Genomic DNA, 22,698 nt, shown 5'->3' with positions numbered 1-22,698 from the left:
CATTAGGTACTTCCAGTCATGGAGCTGTACAGGTATCGGTTACTTTCTGTGCATCACTCAGTTGGAGTTGGAGTTGAAGTTTTTAAAATTGATCAAATGTAGTGCAGCTCAGGGCAAGAGTGCAATCAGACCCACAGTTCTGTTCGAATTCCTGGTGATAATTTAAATATCTGAATGTTTATTAGCTAAATGTTGAATTGATCAGTTAAATGTTTTCACACCCATCTGATGACGGTTTACAGGATCTGTTTTTTTGTGTCAGTTTCTGCTACGTGCTAGCATAAGCCTATTTACCAATCTGTAACTTTCAGTTTCTCCTGTGTGTATCTGACAGTGCAGTTATAAATCTGTTATAACAAGGCGCACAGCTGGATGAATACAGCAGGCGAAGCAGCATCAGAGGAACAGTTTGCTGACATTTCGGGCCTGGACCCTTCTTCAGAAAACTGTGAACGTTTGAATATATTTATCATACTCTCCCCATCAGTTTCAGCTATATGAATGAATGAATGTAGTTGTCAATCTGTCCCTGTCAGTATCTGAAATCAGAATATTCAAATGTGTTTGTGTAATTGTCAGTCTATCCCTGATAGTTTCTGCTCCATGAATGTGAGGTTTTGTTTTCAGTATATTCCTGTCAGTTTCTGCTTGGGGAATGTGTGAGCATTTTTATAAACCTATACCTATCAGCTTCTGTATCATCAAGACAGGAATTTAGTTATTAATCTGTACCTGTTAACTTTGGCTTTGTGAAGAACTGGATGTAGTTATTGATCTGTACTTGTCAGTAGCTGTCACATGAAGATGTGAGTGTAATTATCAATCTGTCCCTCTCGGTTTCTGCTGTATCATATGTGAGTTTAGTTGTCAATCAATACCCATCCATTCCTGCTTCATGAATGTGTGAGTGCATTGCAAAAAAAATGTCAAATTTCTGTGAATGTGCAAATGTAGATCTCAATTTCTATATTTTTATAATGTGTGTATACATTTATCAATCTGTACCCGTCAGTTATTTCGCAGTGGTTAAACAGAATGAAAAAAGCCTGCTCCAGCATTTAACAAAGACACAATGGTACTTTTGAGAAGAGGTTATTCCGAGGCAAAAGGGAGCATTGCACAAACAACAGCTGCAAGATTTGTTGCAGACAGTTTGAAGATTTGCAACAAAGATTGAAGGGGACTGTAAATTCTGCAATAAACAAACAGTTGAACTCATGGGCTGATGGCTCATAAAAAAATCTACAGAATCAAACAAGTTCATTAAAATTGATAAGCAATTGATTTCAGTCCCTTTAATGAAAGGATGTTGTCCCATTAGATCAACATAGTTAGTTAGGATGAGGGGTGTCAATCATCCCAAAGACAGCTGGCCTAGCTCATCATGAAAACAGCAGATAACTCCATCTTGCAGCAATATTCACAGTATTACGAAATTGGTTCCAGTTAAAGATCCTTCAGATGGATTTCAATGTAATTCTAAATCTATATATATAAAATAAAATACAAATATCACTAAAAGCATTAGGGGACAAGATTCAAATATGGGTATGAAAGTTCATTAGTCTCCAGACGCTTTCCTATGTCACTAAAGGAATGCCTGGTGCATCCAAGAAGAAGCAAATGGCTCACAAGTCATTAGCTAAAACAGAGCTAAGAGTATGGGTACGCATAAAGCTTTACATATAACTCACTTTATAATACAATTAATTATCATGAATTTTATAGCAACTCGTAACAATCAACTCAGCAATAGTAAGCCCTGCCAATGCTGCAGTTAGAGATAACACAATGCGGAGTTGGAGGAACACAGCAGGCCAGGCAGCAGAGGTGCAGGAAAGTTTAAGTTGTGGGTCAGGATTCTTCTTCAGAAGCATCAACTTTCCTGCTACTCTGATGCGGCCTGGCCTCCTAGTAGGAGTCAACTGTCTGTTTTATTATAATTCAGACAGTGGGAAAATAAGAGGAGTAACAGAATTTAATGGAGACAGGAAATTAAGACAATTGACAGCAGAATTCAAGCTAGCCTGATAGGTAAGTGATTCTGGGGCATGACTGAAGGTGTACGGCCAGTAAATTTGAAAAGCGAATGAACAGATGAATGGAAAGATCCCATTGTGATTACATTGTCTGTTAAACGTTATGAGATTGTGGCGAACCTTGGCCTGGCTAATAGAGGGTCCATCTTCAGTTTGGAGTTTCAAAGGATTGGTTGTATAGAATAAGGGGAGAGGCACAGTGATCCAGTTGCATTGGATCACTGTAACAAAACGTATAATCGTGTATTCCACTGTGAGAATCAGAGTGTCATCAATCTCGCTTTCCAATCTGAGATAAAGATTAATGATGTAACTGCATCTTCAAGAGGGGTGGCTGTGGCCCTCTCCCCGCATGATCCGGTGAATGGTTGACGAAATACTGCTATGGCCCTGAATTCTGACTGTACCCCGAGTCTTTGTCCTCGGTCTGGAGTTTCACTCCTGCAGGAAATCAAAGAAGTGGATTGAAAATTTGGCCCATTCAATTTGCTCCACTGTATAATGACAATATCTGATCCAAGTGAGCTGTTAACTGTAGTATTCATTCACCTTGACCTTTATCCCATAAATATTAATTCAATGTTGAAAGAACATACAGAGAAATGAAAGAAATGGGACATTCTTACTGAGGCAACACATAAGTATTGGATGGCACTCTGTGTCACAGTGGTATCTAGATGGAAATGGTCATGGTTTTGGAAGGCACTGTCTATGGAGCATTGGTGAATTCCAGCTGTGCATCTTCTGGAAGGTACACATTGCTGCTTGAGCATTGGTGTTTGAGGGAATGGACGTTTGCGGATGTGTAGCCAATCAAGTGTTTCTCTCCTGGATGGTATCTTGCTTCTGGTGTGTTTGTGGAGCTGCACTCATCCGGGTAAGTGGGGCTAAACCGTCACATTCCTGACTTGATCACATTAGATGTTGGACAGGATTTGGGGAAGCAGGAGACCAGACACTCACTGCAGGATACCCAGACTCTGACCTGTCCTTGCAGTATCTGTATTTATGTACAGAATCAGTTCGAGCATCACAGCGTCCATGAGTGAAACAGAACGGGAACAGACCCTTTCATCCAACTGGTCTGCAATAGATTAACATCCCAATCTGACCTCGTCCCATTTGCCAGCATTTTGCACATATCCCTCTCATGTTGACCTGTTCATCTACCCGTCCAATGGTGTTTAAAACTTATCATTGTACCCTCCACAAGGCGTACCTCTGTCAGCTTGTTCCAGACAAGCCCCACACTCTGCACGAAAGAAATCTCCCTCAGGTCTCTTTTAACATTGACCCTCTCACTGTAAACCTATGCCCTTAAGGTTTGGGCTCCTCCACCCGAGAAAAAGAGACCATGGATATTCACCCTATCCATGCCCCTCATGACTTTATAAACCTCTACAAGGTCACCCCTCAGTCTCTGATGCTGCAGGGTAGAAAGCCCGAGCCTGTTCACCCTCTCCAAACAGTTCACACCATCTAGTCCAGCTAACATCTCTGTAAATATTTGCTGCGCCCTCTCCAGTTCAACAACTTCCTTCCGACAGCAGATTGGCCAGAACTTTAAGCAGTAAAAGTGGACCCAAAACAGCCACAACGTGAAATCTCAACTCCTATTCTCAATGCACTGACCAATGAAGGAAAACACTTGCTTCACCACCTTATCTACTTGCGACTCCACTTTCAATGAACTTCGCACACAAACACCTTGGTGTCTTTGTTGGGGAACACTTCCCAGGGCCCTCCCATTAACTGTCGAACCCCTCTCCTGTTTTGAACAATGAGAATGTGTGAGTTATTATCATTCTCTTCTTGTCAGTTACTGCAACATGAACAAGAGCAACTATTAATGTATGCCTTTCCGTTTCTGTTATGTCCATTTGTGAGTTTAGTAATTGTTGCAAATATACCAGTTTTTGCTGTGTGACTGTGAGAGTGAAGTTCTCAATCTGAACTAATCAATTTCTACTCTTGTGCATCAAAATAGTTTTATTCTCTGGCCACCAGTGATATTCTGTGACTGTGCTTCAATCTGAGAGAATAGTTATGAGGGTGTAGAGATTGAGCCTTAATCCCATTTCCATTTGCAGTTTATGAGCTTTCTGTCAGTCTGAGAGGGTAAGGAGGTGGAGAGCAGATCATATTCCCAACAATTTGTGGAAACAGTTAAAGAGTACAAATGTTCTAGAGCAAGCACAGTGGGCTGAATGGCCTGCTTCTGACATGTACCAGGTCTGTATTTGAGGCATTTTCATTTATCCAAGTGTTGGATAGTGCATCAGTGAAAAGATATCATGTAGAAATGGACAGACAAGCTTATTTTTCTTTTAAAACAGCTGGCCCTGTAAGTCAGTGTAGGCTGTTTCCAGTTTCACTGAGATACTTAGTTTCACTTTGTGTACTGGGATATTGAGTTTTTTTTTCATTTATTTATTTGGAGAATTTTATTCTGTATCTGACAGACCACGCTGTATTCTCTACTTGTCAGGCTTTGGCAGAGAAATGGCATTTGCATTTCACATTATTTAATTTCTGTGTCTTTGTATGGGACATTTATTCATCAAAAGATAATTTTAGTCCTAAATAAAAACTCAAAAAACTTCAGGTGCTGCAAGTCAGAAACAAACATGGAATTTGCTGAAAATGCAAAGCAGGTCTGGCAGCATGTGAAGAGAAATCATAGTTAACTTTTCAAACACTTCCTCAGTTCCGCACAAAGGTCATTGAATCCGAAACATTAATTCTGATTTCTCTTCACACAAGCTGCCAGGCCTGCTGAGCTTTTCCAGAAAATTCTGTTTTTGTCTACTATTTTTGTCCTCAGTCACTGATAAACATCAAAAGTTTCCATCTATATTTGTACTCAATACCTACTCCATATATGGTCATTGTAACAACTTGATCTGTTTGTATCAGACTTAAATGGAACTGCAGATGCTGGAGAATCCGAGATAACAAGGTGTGGAGCTGGATGAAGGCAGAAGGCCAAGCAGCATCTCAGGGGCAGGAAAGCTGACATTTTGGGCCTAAACTTTTCATCAGAAACATCAGCTTTCCTGCTCCTATGATGCTGCTTGGCATGTTGTGTTCATCCAGCTCTAAACGTTGTGATCAGGTTGTATACCTGGATTATAACTTTAAAAAATACCCTCACTTAATGTGAATTCAATGTAGTTATTGAGAGTATATTTGTGACATAAATTCAATCTATTGTCTTCAAATGCTGTGAATGACAATGGGCTGTCAAAGATGAACTTTACTGGAACTGGGCTAGTTTATATTGAGAAGAGAAAAAAAAGGTTACATTTGTATTTTGTTGGTGGCATTTGATCGCTGGTTTGATTGTTTCTTTATGGAAATTGCGTTCAATGCGAGTTACTTAAACCGCGACTGTGGAAAGGACAGTCTCCGCTCTGACAGTGGGAACATACCTGCTGTTAGTAGGAGCAGCTAGTCACACTTGGTGTTGCACCACGGAAATGTGACATTGTCTTGGCACATCAGATAATTGCCTGGAGAAAGGCAAAAGAGAATTCTCCCGTAAATCGACATCCACCGAGTTTCAAAATATCAAAACTCATCAATAGAAAATTTCGTGAATACTCATGATAATTCCTTGTTTTAAAGCCAACGAGTCGAACAGAAAAGGGTCCGGTTACACAACTAACCCGGGTTCTTCCTCTTTCTTTTAGCGAAATTCTAAAACAATTTACTAAGATACAAAAGCTAACCAGATCCACGAATGGAATGCTTACACGGTTCAATGTCCAGCTCCCAATACACGAACTATTGAAGGGAAGCACAACAGGCACGATTTCAAATATTTTGCTGGAAACTCTTAATCCGGTGACTGCTATGTTTCTCCTTCGCGGGATGAGCCCGTTTGCACACACTGCTTTGTTTTATTCACGGTTCAATGCAAACTCGCAACTAACAGCGTGAAACAGCAGCCAAACAATGAATTTCCATCAGTGTTTAGAAGACTAAAAGCTACAAGCCTGACCCCCAGCAGCAGCTTCTTGGCGCTGTGTCTCCCTCAGCAGGCCCACAGACAGCCCGAGAAAGGCCTCTCTCTCCCCGCCCCCAGGCCGCTCACTCCAAGTTCCGCGGCGCTTGCAGAAGCCTGAAAAAAATTAACAGTTAATGTACTGATAAATATGTAAAATGAGAATGGAAATAAAACTAAGTTGGTTTACACAAATGTACATCACTTACAATCAATAAGAGGGGAGTCCATTGTGGGGAATAAAAAAATGGATATCCAACTCGCTACTTTTGTTCCTTGTTCACAAAAGAAGACACATGGAACACACTCGGAATGTTGGTCAAAACAGAGTTTAGTGAGAGAGAGAAACTGAATCAAATCAGTATTATTCAGTAAATTGTGTTGGGTAAATTCAAAGGATTGAAGGCTGGGAAATACCAGGGCCTGATAATTTATATCCCACCGCTCTTAACACAGTAGCCTTCCAAACAATGAGAGATGATGGGAACTGCAGATGCTGGAGATTCCAAGATAATAAAATGTGAGGCTGGACGAACACAGCAGGCCAAGCAGCATCTCAGGAGCACGAAAGCTGACGTTTCGGGCCTAGACCCTTCATCAGAGAGGAGGAGGGTAACTTCTTCAGGTTAGGCATCCCTGAAAGAGGCTTCGCAGTGAGGTTAAAATAGTATCAGAGATGATGAAGGGCCAGGGCGTCTCCGGCTCCTTGAAACTCGCAAAGAATCCAGTCAAGGCAAAAGTGGGAAAGAAGGCGAGACCAGCAGCAGCCGCCAAGAAAGCAGCCGTGAAGAAAACAACGAGCAAGAAGGTGGCAGCGAAGAAATCCCCAGCCAAGAAAGCAACAGGCAAGAAAGCGGGCGGCAAGAAGGCAGCAACGCCAAAGAAAGCGGCGAAGAAAGCAGCGCCGAAGAAAAAGACTCCCGTGAAGAAGGTGATAAAGACCAAGAGCCCCAAGGCCGCAAAGCCGGCCCCGAAATCGAGGAAACCGAAGGCCAAGCCTAAAGCGAAAGTGACCAAGAAAGCAGCAAAGAAATGAAGCAGTCCGTGTAACATGTAACAACCTGAACCCAAAGGCTCTTCTCAGAGCCGCCCACATCTCTCAGGAAAGAGCTGAGCCTGGATCGAATGATCCCTGTGATAACATGGTGTTGAGCTGGATGAACATAACAGGCCAAGCAGCATCAGAGGAGCAGGAAAGCTGACGTTTCGGGTCCAGATCCTTCGTCCTGCTTCTCTGGTGCTGCTCGGCTTGCTCTGTCCATCCGACTCTACACCTTGTTATTTCATATTGTCCAGCATCTGTAATTCCGTCTGTGTCTCGAATGATCCCTGTCCCGGTTCCGAGTGCAGACACAGCATAAACTTGAATTGATTCGAGTAACTTAAATATCACATTTCCGAGAGCAGAGACTGAGAATGGGGATGGTATCACATGGGGTGGGTCACTGGAACTGCGTCTGGCTATTTCATACCGCGACTTGTAATTCTGCCCAGACACAAATCTTACATAATGCAGTATATGCATCTCATTAACCCTTCCAGGAATGTTAATTTGTTTAATTTTGATGACAGGACCAGTGGCGATGTTTTAACGGTGTATTCCTCCCATTCACCTGCGAAAGACATTTCAGGCAGTAATTACAAATTGTGTTCGGAATGCTCACAATTTGGGCGAAATAAACTTGTCCCGAAAAAAAGGGATTTTGCAATTAATCGCTTTGAAGATGTTTAATTCAGCGTGTTTGATAAGATTGATTAACCACGGTTACACGACCGGTTGATAGGTTTGCCTGGGCTCTATCAAACCCCGCGCTTTCCTCCTGCCTGTGACAGACAGATCAGGCAATGATCCCGTGTCCTGTCCCCGCTGTGGGCAAGCTCGGTTTGAACTCATACTTCCCCCCAACTTCTCTTTCGATTCCTCCCACTTCCTACCGACAAAGGGGGTGGCCATGGGAACCCGCATAGGCCCAAGCTATGCCTGCCTCTTTGTAGTTGACGTGGAACAGTCCCTCTTCCGCACCTACACAGGCCCCAAACCCCACCTCTTCCTCTGGTACATTGATGACTGTGTCGGCACCGCCTCTTGCTCCCCAGAGGAGCTCGAACAGTTCATCCACTTCACCAACACCTTCCACCCCAACATTCAGCTCACCTGGGCCATCTCCAGCACATCCCTCACCTTCCTGGGCCTCTCAGTCTCCATCTCAGGCAACCAGCGTGTAACTGATGTCCATTTCAAGCCCACCGACTCCCACAGCTACCTAGAATACACCTCCTCCCACCCACCCTCCTGCAAAAATTCCATCCCCTATTCCTAATTCCTCCGCCTCCACCGCATCTGCTCCCACGATGAGGCATTCCACTCCCGCACATCGCAGATGTCCAAGTTCTTAAAGGACCGCAACTTTCCCCCCACAGTGGTCGAGAACGCTCTTGACCGTGTCTCCCGCATTTCCCGCCACACATCCCTCACACCCCGCCCCCACCACATCTGCCCCAAGAGGATCCCCCTCGTTCTCTCACACCACCTCACCAACCTCCGGCTACAACGCATCATCCTCCGACACTTCCGCCATCTACAATCCGATCCCACCACCCAAGACATTTTTCCATCCCCACCCCTGTCTGCTTTCCGGAGAGACCTTTCTCTCCGTGACTCCCTTGTTCGCTCCATACTGTCTTCCAACCCCACCACACCCGGCACCTTCCCCTGCAACCGCAGGAAGTGCCCCGACACCTCCTTCCTCACCTCTATCGCAGGCCCCAAGATGACTTTCCACATTAAGCAGAGGTTCACCTGCACATCTGCCAATGTGGTATACTGCATCCACTGTACCCGGTGTGGATCCTTCCACATTGGGGAAACCAAGTGGAGGCTTGGGGACCGCTTTGCAGAACACCTCTGCTCGGTTCGCAATAAACAACTGCACCTCCCAGTCACGAACCAATTCCACTCCCCCTCCCATTCTTTAGATGACATGTCCATCATGGGCCTCCTGCAGTGCCACAATGATGCCACCCAAAGTTTGCAGGAACAGCAACTCCTATTCTGCTTGGGAACCCTGCAGCCCAAAGGTATCAATGTGGACTTCACCAGCTTCAAAATCTCCCCTTCCCCTACTGCATCCCAAAACCAGCCCAGTTCGTCCCCTCCCCCCACTGCACCACACAACCAGCCCAGCTCTTCCCCTCCACCCACAGCATCCCAAGACCAGTCCAGCCTGTCTCTGCCTCCCTAACCTGTTCTTCCTCTCACCCATCCCTTCCTCCCACCCCAAGCCGCACCTCCATCTCCTACCTACGAACCTCATCCCACCTCCTTGACCTCCCCCTCCCCACCTATACTCTCTCCACCTATCTTCTTTTCTCTCCATCTTCGGTCCGCCTCCTCCTCTCTCCCTATTTATTCCAGAACCCTCACCCCATCCCCCTCTCTCCCTATTTATTCCAGAACTCTCACCCTATCCCCTCTCAGATGTGAAGGGTCTAGGCCCGAAACGTCACCTTTCGTGCTGCTGGGCCTGCTGTGTTCATCCAGCCTCACATTTTATCATCTTGGTTTGAAATAAATTCGTGTTAGCAGCGCATGCGCGTTCCTTCCTCCCAAACCTCCAAGACGCTGGCAGCCGACGAGAGGAGCGCATGCGTGAGGCCCATCCCCAGCGCTGCCATTGACTCAGTGAGTGGAAGCGGTTTGTTTGAAACAGGCCGCAATGGAGAGACCAGCGCCCAGGGAAGCGAGGGAACAGCAGGCTCCTTCCAGCAGCGCATCGAGATGTGAGTCTGGGACACAGAGGGGGCTCCGTGACCGGCATTGATTCGGGCTCAGTTCAGGGAGAACCGGGGGCTGTTGGTAAGAGGCGGAGCGGAGCGGGAACTGGTCCCGGAACTTGGAGTGAGCGGCCTGGGGGTGGGGAGAGAGAGGCCTTTCTCGGGCTGTGTGTGGGCCTGATGAGGGAGACACAGCGGCAAGAAGCTGCTGCTGGGGGTCAGTTCTAAACACTGATGGAAATTCCTTGTTTGGCTGCTGTTTCACGCTGTTAGCTGCCAGTTGTGGGGGTTCCTGTAAAGGACGTAGATTGGAGTTAACAGATGAGACGTCTCGGGTGGAAAAACACGTTTCAAACAGCGGCTGCTGTTCTTTTCAACAGTCAGTGTGTTGGGATCTGGTAACATGAGCTGTGTCAACAGTGCAGCATCTTCAGGTCGTACCTTAGATGGAGCTGTGCAATTATTGCTCAGTTTCTGAATCTCTCCGTTGGTATCGAATTACCTATTTTTAAAAAAAATTCTTCAGACAAGGAGCAGCTCGATGTAAGAGTGGAATCAGACTTGTGTTTGAATTGATGCCTTTAAAGAAAAGACTGTGTCAAGAGAATTCTATGTTGTGGTCCATCAGGTTTATTTAAAATCATAAGCTTTTGGAGTTCTGTTGCTTTGGGAGGTGAAGTTCAAGAAACGAAACACGCTCATAACTGTTCACTGAATATATGTTAATCTGTTTGATATTGTCAAATTTGGCTGATGTTGATTTGCAGGAGATAACTCTTCTGTCTTCCTCCAGGCAAATACTCGAAGAAACAATATTTCCTTGTTACAAAGCCAAGTGTGAGCAGTTGCTTCTAACTAACACCAGGCATGTTCCTGCGATCAGAATGGAGAACATCTTTTCCACAATCACAGAGATGATTGGATCGGACTTGTATTGAGCTCAATTTCCAGAGACTTGCCCAAGGAAACAACTAACCAAGCACAACTGAGGAAAGGCAAGTTTCTTTTTTTTGTTTTCATTATCAATTGACATCATGCTAGTTCCAATTAATATCATTTGTAGCCCATTAACATTCACATCATGTTTGAAATGTTAACAGCTGGCTCCTTGTTGAAAGTGCTGAAAACAGGAACTGAATCAAGTTTGCATTTAGGAAAGGTATTTTATAATATCTCAAACTGGATAGAGAGACTCCTCCTACCACCCCTTTGATCGTGACCCTGCCCCGATCGCCAAAACATCATCATCTCCCAGACCATCCACAACCTCAGCACCTCAGGTACTCTCCTGCCAACAGCCTCTGACCTCATCTTTCCCCAACGCCATGTTAACTGTTTCTGCCTCATCCCCAAAATCCACAAACCCGACTGCCCGGTTGACGCACACTGTCTCTCACGCTCCCACTTTCTGCAGTCAAATTGGGTGGCCACGGGTACCCGCATGGGCCCAAGCTATTCCTGCCTCTTGTAGGATACATGGACCAGCCCCTCTTCTGCAGCTGCACTGGCCCCACCCCCACCTCTTCCTCCGTTATTTCGATGACTGTATCGGCGCCACCTCGTGCTCCCACAAGGAACTCACAGTTCATCCACTTTACTAACACCTTCCATCCCAAGTTTAACTTCACCTGGACCATCTTAAATACATCTCTCTCTCTCTCTCCTTCCTGGACCACTCTTTGCATTTCTGGCAACCACCTGGAAACTGGTAACTAATTCAAGCCGACCGACTCCCACAGCTACCTAGAATACACCTCCCATCCCCTACCTTCCTGCAAGAATGCCATCCCCCTATTCCTAATTCCTTCCTCTCTGTTTTATCTGATCCCGAGTTGAGGCATTCCACTCCCGGTCATTGCAGATGTCCTTGTTTTTCAAGGACTGCCATTTCCCCTCCGTAGTGGCTGAATATGCCCTTGACCTCATCGCTCTCATTTCTGCAACTCGTCCCTTGCACCCCCTCTTCACAACAACAACAAAGACAGAATCTCCTTTGTCATCACGTATCACTCCATCAAACTCAGGGTTCAATGCATCTTTCTCTGCCACTTCCGCCACCTTCAATCTCACCCCACTCCCAAGGACACTTGTCCTTCCCCAACCTTATCAACCTTCCAGACAGACTGGTCTCTCTGACTCCCTCGTCCACTCCACACTCCCCACAAGCCCCCCCGCCCCTGGCACTTTTCACTGGAACCACAGTAAGTGCTACACCTGCCCCAACATCTCTCCCCTTCTCCCCATCCCAGGTCCCAAGAAAAACGTTCCATGTTAAACAGATGTTCATCTGTATGTCCAGTAATACATTGTGTTGTGTCCACTGTTCCCGATGTGGCCCCCTCTACATTGGGGAAACCAAGCAGAGGCTTGGAAACCACTTTGTTGAACACCTACGCTCACATCGTGACAAACGACTGCACCTCCCCAATCATGAACCACTTCAACACCCCCTCCCACTCGTTGGATGACATGTCCATCCCAGGCCGCCTCCAGTGCCACAACGTTGCCACCGGAAGGCTGCACGAGCACAGCTCATATTTCACTTGGGAGCCCTGCAGCACAATGTTCTCAACGAGGGCTTCAAAATTTCTCCACCCCAAACCCATCCAGCACATCCCTGCCTCCTTGACCTGTCTATCTTTTTTCCAACCAATCTGCTTCTCCCACCTCACTGATCAACCCCCACCGGCACTTCGGCCTACTAACCTTATCCCTGCCTCCTTGACCTGTCAGCCTTCCCTCAACCCACATCTGAACTCCCTCCCTACACTTACCGTTACTGGCTCCAGCCCTGCCTCCTTGACTGGCCATCTTCTCTCTACCTATCTGGTCCTTTATCCACCTTTCGTCATCATCTCCTCACTTCTCTCTATTCATTGCAGAGTCCCTTTGTCTTCCCCCATTTCTGACAAAAGGGTCCAGTCCAGAAATGTCAGCTTTCCTGCTCCTCTGCTGCCTGACCTGCTGTGTTCATCCAGCTCTACACCTTGTTACCCCCTCAAAGAAAGAAATCATGTTACATAGTTTCCACAACCACTTCTGACAAGTAGCAAATCACTACTGAGCACATGCAGACACATAGACAAAGCTGCTGACTGAGTCCCAAATATGCTCATTGTATCAACACATAACATACAAAGACTGGGTATACATTGTTGTCATACACACTGCAGATAACAGAAGCAAATACATAGAAAATGTTTACAGCTCTTTTTTAAGAAAAGTTAGAGTCTACAGGACAGAAAAAAATACCTTTCAGCGCATGGGGTTGATAGTAGACAAAAATACGCACCTGACAATTCTGATCCCATTCAGCCAGCATTCCATTTCAATAAGTGTGCCATGGCAGTTTACGATTTGCCAACCCCAACCTTATCACAACGTGATTCTCAATGTGTTCACCTTCAGGAATAGAAACCATGTTTTCCATCTGTCTTGCAAAGTTTCTTTTTTTTGGGTCGGGGGGAAGCATTGAAGTGAATTTGGCAACTAAGTTAAACAGTTTTCTACAATGTCACTTGCCCTTCCCAATGAAATGTTAGAGAAACGAGCAGAAAAACAAAATGCTGTTTCTACATGTTAATGATGTAATCACCATTTAAAACAATGAAGAATGATCCATTTAACTAAATCTTGTAATTGTATAATTTTGCTTTTTCACAAAGAGTTCGACCATGTTCAATAAGTTTAAATCTTCTCCACTCTAAGACAGAAAATACAATTCCTTTTTCTTTCTTCATCCCCACCACAGTGCATTGTAAGAGTATTGCTGAAGCCATGTGCCATCACACAACAGAGCAGGGTTATGTAATATCCATGGTAGAATAATTAAGTGAATTAGTCAGTACCCTTCCCTGAAGAAGGAACGTCGTGGTCATTCAGCTGAATACAGTTGATTTGTTCGTTGCCCCTTTCCTTTAGACTCGAAGAAAGGAATGCCACATCAATCTATTCCCTCAGCATTATTCACAAAATTATGTTACTATGCACTCAGAAAAGCTGATGTCATCTTGAAGAACAGCCCTTGATACAATTTCTGTCAGTTAGACTCTACACTGTTGGAGTTACAAAACCTTTTGCTTTTACATTACACAATCCGTTGCACAACACAAATGCATGCAGCAATAACTGACAGATACAGGTTGATAACTGCACTCCTATGTTCTTAAAGCAGAAACTGACAGGCTTGGGCTGATAACTAAATTCACAGATTCACAAAGCAGCAGCTGGCATGTACAGATTGATAACTATACTTAGATATTCACAGAGCAGAAACAGACAGAGAAAGATTGATATCTGTATTCTTATTCATGTGTGGAAACATTACATGTACAGATTTCTAACTCCACTCATTAACACAGCAGAAACTGACAAGGAGAAATTACTTTATATTTCTATACCAGGACTGGCAAATCGAAATTGCTCAGCACATTCACAGCACACTCACTGACTGATAGGGAAAGATTGATAAATGCCCTGAAATAGTCATGTAACAGAGACTACCAGTTACAGATTTATAACTGCACACTCAGACACACAGAGCTGAAAAGACTGGGACTGACCGGTAAATGGACTCGGACGTTCACGTGGTAGTTACTGACAGAACTTTTGATCACAAATCTATCATATCTACACAGCAAAAACTGACAGAAACAGATTAATAATAAAACTCCCAGTTTCATATTTGTTTAAACTGACAGGTACAGTTTGATAACTATCAGATTTTCACAGCAGAATCTGACAATAACTGATCGATTACTAAACTCAGATTGACAAGCAAATACAAAACAGGTATAGACGTGACAACTACACTCATGCATTGACCACCAGCAACTGATGTGTAGGTGCACAACTACACTCATTCACATGGCAGTAACAGAGAGCTACAGCTTAATAACTACAGTCACCCACCTGCATTACAGTAACTGTCAGGGGCAGGTTGATAACACTCACACATTGATGTGACGGAAACTGACATGTACTGATAATAACTAAACCCATCTATGGATACAGCAGAAACTGACAGAGACTGATAATTGCACTTCCATTATCATTGCAGAAACTGAGATTTATAACTGCACCCTCTCATTCACATGACAAAAACTGAGTGGACAGATTTGATAACCATAGCCACACATTTGTATTGCAATCTGTGACAGGGATGGGATAATCCTTCCTACAAAATATTATAAGAAAGCAAGAGAACAATGTCATTTGTTCAAATGATCAACATAGCTTCCCGCAAAATCCTGATATCCTGAAAATCTACAAAAACCTGATTAGGTCCTGGCAATTTAGCCACCTTTTGGGTATTTTTTCCCTTACTCTAACACCACCTGTTATGTCATGTGGACTGTTTTCAAGTCATCCATATTTATTTCCCCAAGTTCCCGAGCCTCCACAAGGACAGAATGATCACTAAACTCATGTTCACGTAAAAGAAACATGGGGAGAGAATTCTAATTACTCACACTCTCAAACTTGAAACTGACAAGTGCAGATGAATAACTGCACTCAGATTTACAGAGCAGACGTTGATGGTGTCAGCACGATAACTGCTCTCGATACACCGTCAGATTCTGTTCTGAAAGTATGTTCATAACAGAACTCTTCCTTTCACCTTGCAGAAACTGCCAGGTATTGATGAATAACTGCACTCAGATTGACAACGCAAACACTGACAGGAACAATTTGATAAATACACTCTTAGCGGAAACTGACAGATCAGTTCTCTCAGGGTGACATTGTAAAGCAAGAAAAATTGGTAACTGCCATTATATACGGGCATTGCAGAAATTGACAGATGCAGGATGAAAGCTTTCAATACATTAACAAAACAGTGACTGGAAGAGACAGATTGATAACTGCATTCCGACATTTTTTCTTTGAAAATTTATTGATGGGAAGTGTGTGTCACAGACTATCCTTAATTATGCACAGAAGGCAGTTCAGTGCCAACCACATTGCTGTGGGTCTGGGATCACATGTAGGCCAGACCAGGGAAGGATGGGAGACTTGGTTCCCAAAAGGCTGTGAGAGGACCAGATTTATTTTTGTGGAGAATTGTCAGTCAACTTTTTTCTTAGTTTATTGATGAATTTTAATTCAATAATCTGCTATGACGGGACTCGAACTGCGGTCGCAGAATAATATCTAGCTCTCTGGAATAATAGTCCAACGACAATGCTATTAGACTATTACCTTTTCTCCTCACATTGACTGAGTTCAACCTGACAGTTATGGATTGGTAACTGCACTCTCAAATTCACTGAGCTGAAAGTGACGGAATAGATTGGTGACCGCACCCCCATAAACAGAGGATGCTGACAGGAGCGGATTGATAACTGTATGCACAAATACACATTGCAAAATTTGGCACATACAAATTGATAGATGCACTCACACGTTAGAAACTGGAAACTGATGGACAGGAGGTAATAACTAATTAATAATTCACAGCAGAAACTTACCGGTATAATCCTGATAATTACACAAGAATATTCACTGGGGAGACACTGACAAGCTTCAGATTGATAATGACAATCTCATTCATACAACAGAAATTGGTTGGTATGCACTGAAAAGCACACTCAAATAATTACAGAACAGAAACTGACAATCACAGACTGATAACTACATTTTCATCTTCACATGTCTGAAAATGACTGTTACGATTGAATGAATATGGTTGCATTTTTACAAGCAGAAACATTCAGGGTTACGTTAACAACTGCACCCACCCATTCAAAGCTCGGAACTGACAGATAAAGATGAAAAACCACGCTCACGTGTTGACATAGCAGAAACTGAGAAGCGAAGTCTGAAGCCTGCTCTCTTCCATTCAGATAGCAGAAAACAACTGGCACAGATGGATAAGTATACTCACCTTGCAGACACTGACACGATCATTCCCACAACACAAACAATCAGGTGAAGACTTAAAACGGTATTCTCAAATTAACAAAGGGGAAAAAAAATCATGGTCAAGTCCAATTTGATAACTTCTCAAATAAACACAGGGCAGAATCACACAGGGCAGAATCTCACAGGTCCCCGTCAGTCTCTGCTGTGTGAATACATAAGTAATTTAACAAAGGCTCACCAATGTGTGAGACATGAATAGATCAACAATTAAACTCATATCCACAGACCCACTCACATTGTGTACTCCCATTCATGGATCTGGACACTTAGTACGTTTCTGGACTTCACTCATTTGGTATGGAATTAACAAAAAGAAAAATCACAAGACAAAGAAGCAGCTCAGAGCAAGAGTAGAATCAAATACCTAATTGTGTTCAGATTCCTGGCTTGAAATTAAATATTGTAATGATTATGAACTGAACATTGCATTGATCAATGAAATATTATTAAACTTGGCTGATGTTGATTTATAGGAGGGTTTTCTTCTGTCTTCCTCCAGGCAAATACATGAGGGACGAAGAGAAAGTAATATTCCCTCGGTACAAAGCCAAGTGTGACCAGCTGCTTCTAACAAACAGAAGGTATGTTACCGCTGTCAGAGCAGAGAGCATCCTTTCCACAGTCACAGAGCAGATTGAGTCAGACACACATTGAGGACAATTTCCAGTGAGATTTGTTCAAACAGCACAGAGGAAATACAAGTTTATTGTTTTTTTTTCCACCATTCACAATGCACACCTGCCCAGTTCGAACAAATTTCAGCATTTACAGTGTTTTGCAAGATCTGCAGCTCGGATAGTGGATAATATTGAGCTGGCTTGCTTTTCTTCATATATTTCATCACCATGCTCAGCGGTATCATCAGTGGAGCCTCCAATGAGTCAATGTTATTCCACTCCCCATGGAATTTATACTGTATGGTCCATTATGGTGAGTAGCGTCATTTCTGGTTTTGGTCTGTATGAGTTTTCATACATGGGGTCCGATTTCTTTAATCTTGTTGATTGAAGTATGGATGGAAAACCATACCTCTCGGAATTCCTGTGTGTCTGTGTTTGGCTTGGGCTACCATGGTTATTTTGTCCCATGTTAACCTGATGGCCTTTATTGTCTGAATATGTGATACATTCAGACAACGAAGGCCATCAGTTGAAATGGGACAAAGTAACCATATTGAAAACAAAGAACGGTGGATGTTGTAAATCAGGAACAAAAAACAAACTTGCTGGAAAAGCTCTGCAGCTCAGCAGGGACTGGTTCTTAGGTAAAGTCACTGGACCCGAAAGGCTAACTCTCTGTTTTTCCCTTCACCGATGCTGCCTGACCTGAGCTTTTCCAGCACCTTTTATTTTTGTTGCATAAAGTAACCATAGCAGCCTAAGCCAAACATAGACATGTACAGGAATTCCTAGTGACATGGTTCTCCACACAAACATAGAATTGGACCCCATGTATAAACCCATATAAGATCAAAACTGAAATGACAGTACTCAGCATAACAGGCCTGACAGTGTAAATTCCAAGCAGAGGAGAATAACGTTGCATCAGAGGCTTCACTGATGATGTCACCTAGCATGGTGGCAAAACGTCCGAACAAGAACAAGCCAGCTTGGTGACCAAGTCAACAATGTCACATTTCTGCATTCACAGCCCATTGACATTTACACCATTTTTGAAGATGGATAGACTGAATACTCGTCCAGTTACGCTGTGAAACTGGAGTGTTATCAACAGTCCGTTCTTCTCTGTTGCTGTGACGTGGATATATAAGCTTAGTTATCATTTGGGTCCAGGTAGTTTGATACATGAGCATAGATATTAATTTGTACATGCCAGTTTTCAAATGTGAATTTGAGAATGGTTTTAGCAAATTTTTTTCATCTATGTGAGTGTCAACCTGTTTTTGTCTGTTTCTACAGGGTGAATGATTGAGCAGAGGTATCAACATATGCTTGTCAGTTTCTATTCGTCAACATGGCTGAACTTTGGCAGCCAGTAATATTCTCTGTGAGGATGTAATTTATTATGTGGTAGCTGTTATCAGAGTGATTTAATTCAGATTAGATTCAGTTTGAGTGGACATTTTGGATATGTACAAATTAATATCTATGCTCACGTATCAAACTACCCAGACCCAAATGATATGTGGATATGGAAGCGTAGTTATCAATCGTAGTTTGATATGTGAGCATAGATATTAATTTGTACATATCCAAAATTTTCACTCAGAAACTGAATCTAATCTGAATTAAATCACTCTGATAACAGCTACCACATAATAAATTACATCCTCACAGAGAATATTACTGGCTGCCAAAGTTCAGCCATGTTGACGAATAGAAACTGACAAGCATGTGTTGATACCTCTGCTCAATCATTCACCCTGTAGAAACGGACAAAAACAGGTTGACACTCTCATAGATGAAAAAAAGTTTGCTAAAACCATTCTCAAATTCACATTTGAAAACTGGCATGTACAAATTAATATCTATGCTCACGTATCAAACTACCTGGACCCAAATGATAACTACGCTTATATATCCACATCATAGCAACAGAGAAGAACGGATTGTTGATAACACTCCAGTTTCACAGTATAGCTTCACAGGTCCAATTTTATAAATGCATTTAAATATCCACAGACGTAAAATATAAACTGTTAGGCTCAGTGTGATAACGGTAGTAGATTCGCCAACTTCAGGTACATTGACGTTGTCATTGGATTAGCATGTGGACGTACATGGAATAGTGTCGGTTAGATGGACGTCAGATCGGTATGACAGGTCGGCACAACATCGAGGGCCAAAGGGCCTGTACTGTGCTGTAATGTTCTATGTAACGACACTCCAATTTTCACAAGCAGATTCTCACAGGGACATATTGATTACTAACTTGTTATCCATGAAGCAGAAACTGACAGGAACAGCTTGGTAATAACCCTCCCAATATCATACAGCTTGAACTGACAGGTACACTTTGATAACTACATGCATATCAACTGTGCAGTATCTGACACGTATGTATTAGTAACTACACACATACACGCTCTCTCACACACACTCACGGAGCAGAAAATGAGAAATATAAATGGATGACTAAACAGACGTATTGACATTGCAGAAATTGACAGGCTCGATGGATAACTACACTCCTATCTTGCAGCAGAAACTGATAGTGACACTGATTGAAGAGCTGAAGTGGGAGAGAATAAAATGTGTCTAATCAATTGAAAGCAAAAGGCACTGGTCATACTACATCAGTGCTCGTTTGTGATCGAGGTAATCCGAGTAACACTGATACCGAGCCCCCCGGGCAGGTGTCTCACGAATGTACGAAGAGTTTGGGCCGAGACATAGTGGAGATTTGAAGAAGGACGTCAAACCTTTTGAGGAAAGAAAAAGTAAAGGGTCTTGACGGAACAGGCAATTTAAAATATTGTCTGAAGACGGTGCGCACGATTAATGCGCTCACCCGGGGGGCAAAAAGTTATCGATTGGTTTATGAATATATTGAGGTGTTTTTGAAATGTGAAATGAATAGGTAGGTGCAGAGTGCAGATTTCGGCGCCTTTTTGCTGCTTGCATTTAAGTTTTTGAAAATCCGATTCAAGGTCAGAAATGGACATTCCACTCGGTTCGGGAATGCGGGAAAGTGGGATGAAGTCAAATATACATTCATAATCTAAAAGTAAATTTCTTCACCCATTCTATTCTGTTAAACGTCCGAGTTTTCGTTAAATATTGGCGGGCTTTTCGAGTTTGAAAGAAAGCAATTGATGATTTGGCGCCGGGATTTTCCGGCCTCCTCCCCGGACCCTCTCCGGATTGGTGAGGGAAGCAGATATCTGATTGGGCATTGAAACGACATTAGGAGATACTGAACAATGTGACCAATCAGCAATGGCCGCACCCCCATTCCTCCCGAAGGTATAAGAGGGCGGGATGTGGCCGCATTACAGCATTCTCTGTGAAAGTGTCTGTGAGACTGTGGCCATGTCTGGGAGAGAAAAGGGCGGTGGTGGGAAAGTCGTTGGAAGGCGAAGTCCCGGTCGTCCCGGGCTGGGCTGCAATTCCCGGTGGGCCGTGTTCATAGGCTCCTGAGAAAGGGTAACTATGCTGAGCGTGTGGGTGCCGGAGCGCCGGTCTATCTGGCTGCGGTGCTCGAGTACCTGACGGCTGAAATCCTGGAGCTGGCCGGTAACGCGGCCCGGGACAACAAGAAGACCCGCATCATCCCCAGCAGGCCGTGCGCAACGACGAGGAGCTCAACGAGCTGCTGGGAGGGGTGACCATCGCTCAGGGCGGGGTGCTGCCTAATATCCAGGCCGTGCTGCTGCCCAAGAAATCCGCCGCTGGGGCACCACTAGAAAGTGAAGGGACCGTTCTCAAACTTGACAACCCCAAGGCTCTTTTAAGAGCCACCCACAACATCATTAAAAGAGTCTCAGACCTCGTTTCTGTTCGATTGATTTAATTTTAAATATACAGAGCCTGGGACTTCGTAACGTCAAATTTCAATCGCATTCATTAATCCTGTAGTTGTCACAGTTCGATAGAAAATGAAATCCATCCTGCTGCTCCTGAATTCGGTAATATTTCCACTCAGAGCTGTCAGCCAACGAGCAGGAAGAAGTTGTCATTGAGCTTATTATAAATTACAATGTGTAATATAATTGGAGAACAGAATAATCGTTTTGCAAATGCGTTTTCCAGTCCCACTGCTTGTTCACTGCCAATTTCACATCTTTAATCGCATGAGAGAAAGCTGAAGTGACCTGGGGACAGCACGTTGCAGGGTCATTTGCTACTGATAATGAACGGCCGCTGACCCTCTGCGCATTCATCTCGGGTGTAGCTCATTTTCCTGCCTTTGGTATTGTTGAGTCCTCACAATGTCGAAGCAGGCCATTCGGCCCATCGATGCCCGACCGAGCCTTTGAAGAGCATCTCTCCCAAAGTCTCCTTCTATATCCCGGTCACTCTGTCTTTCCCTGGACACACTGGGCCCATTGCATAGCCATGCCACTTAAAGTGCACATTTTTGGACTATGGAGGAAACCAGAGGATATCCTCAAAGACACTAAGGCCACCCACCAGCCTACCTTTTATCCAGGGAAAAGTAGCCCTGGCCAATACAGCTTCTCTCTGAAGCTGAGCCCCTTACAAATAGAACATAGAACATAGGACAGTACAGCACAGAACAGGCCCTTCAGCCCACGATGTTGTGCCGACCATTGATCCTCATGTATGCACCCTCAAATTTCTGTGACCATATACATGTCCAGCAGTCTCTTAAATGACCCCAATGACCTTGCTTCCACAACTGCTGCTGGCAACGCATTCCATGCTCTCACAACTCTCTGCATGAAGAACCCGCCTCTGACATCCCCTCTATACTTTCCACCAACCAGCTTAAAACTATGACCCCTTTTATGAATGTTTAAGCTTTAAGTAAAAAAGAAGCTTCTGGTCAATCTGGCTGCTCCCCATCTTGAAACCTTGTATGAACTGTTTAATCCATTCCCTACAGCAGACCAGGAGTGCAGCATCACAAGTGGACGACCAGGGCTGTTTCAGAAAATTCAGCGGAGAAGGCTTCAGCAAATCCATCAAAGATACCAAGAGGCAGGACTGGAACAGTTTAGTGGCCCCAACCAACCAAACTGAACAAAGCAAGATAGTGGACAAAGACAGTTCCCACCCTGATGCGGTCTATGCTTGGTTTACACAGAATGCCAGCAGCGTGGTGTCCACTGCCCCGCCAGGCCCCACTGCACCTGTTCTCTTGGTCCCTGCAGTTGTCAGATCCGCCTTCCTGGTGAGAACACCCAAGGAAAGTGACAGACATGGACTGAAGCACCAACTGTGCGCGTAATTCCTGTGGGGAGGTACTCACTGACATCTTTGATGTCTCCCTCTGCCAAGCTGCACTCTGCTCCTGCTTGAGCAGACCACC

At 44.0% G+C, this 22,698-nt stretch overlaps 1 long non-coding RNA gene across 2 annotated transcripts; it reads right to left on the bottom strand.

Moving 5' to 3' along the window:
• Nucleotides 1-1,263: 1,263 nt before the first annotated feature.
• Nucleotides 1,264-9,649, bottom strand: LOC132207072 (uncharacterized). 2 transcript variants are annotated; one of them, XR_009443302.1, is made up of 3 exons: nucleotides 9,553-9,649; nucleotides 5,471-5,551; nucleotides 1,264-2,480 (listed from the first exon to the last, which is right to left on the bottom strand). It is a non-coding gene; the product is annotated as an uncharacterized LOC132207072 (long non-coding RNA). The 2 variants fall into 2 exon arrangements; XR_009443303.1 differs by having other exon boundaries at nucleotides 9,509-9,623.
• Between the last annotated feature and the right edge of the window lie 13,049 nt (nucleotides 9,650-22,698).

This window comes from Stegostoma tigrinum, chromosome 44 (genome assembly GCF_030684315.1).
Source record: "Stegostoma tigrinum isolate sSteTig4 chromosome 44, sSteTig4.hap1, whole genome shotgun sequence".
NCBI lineage: Eukaryota > Metazoa > Chordata > Chondrichthyes > Orectolobiformes > Stegostomatidae > Stegostoma > Stegostoma tigrinum.
Note: the sequence above shows the minus strand (reverse complement) of the source record. Positions and strands in the feature narration are given on the sequence as shown.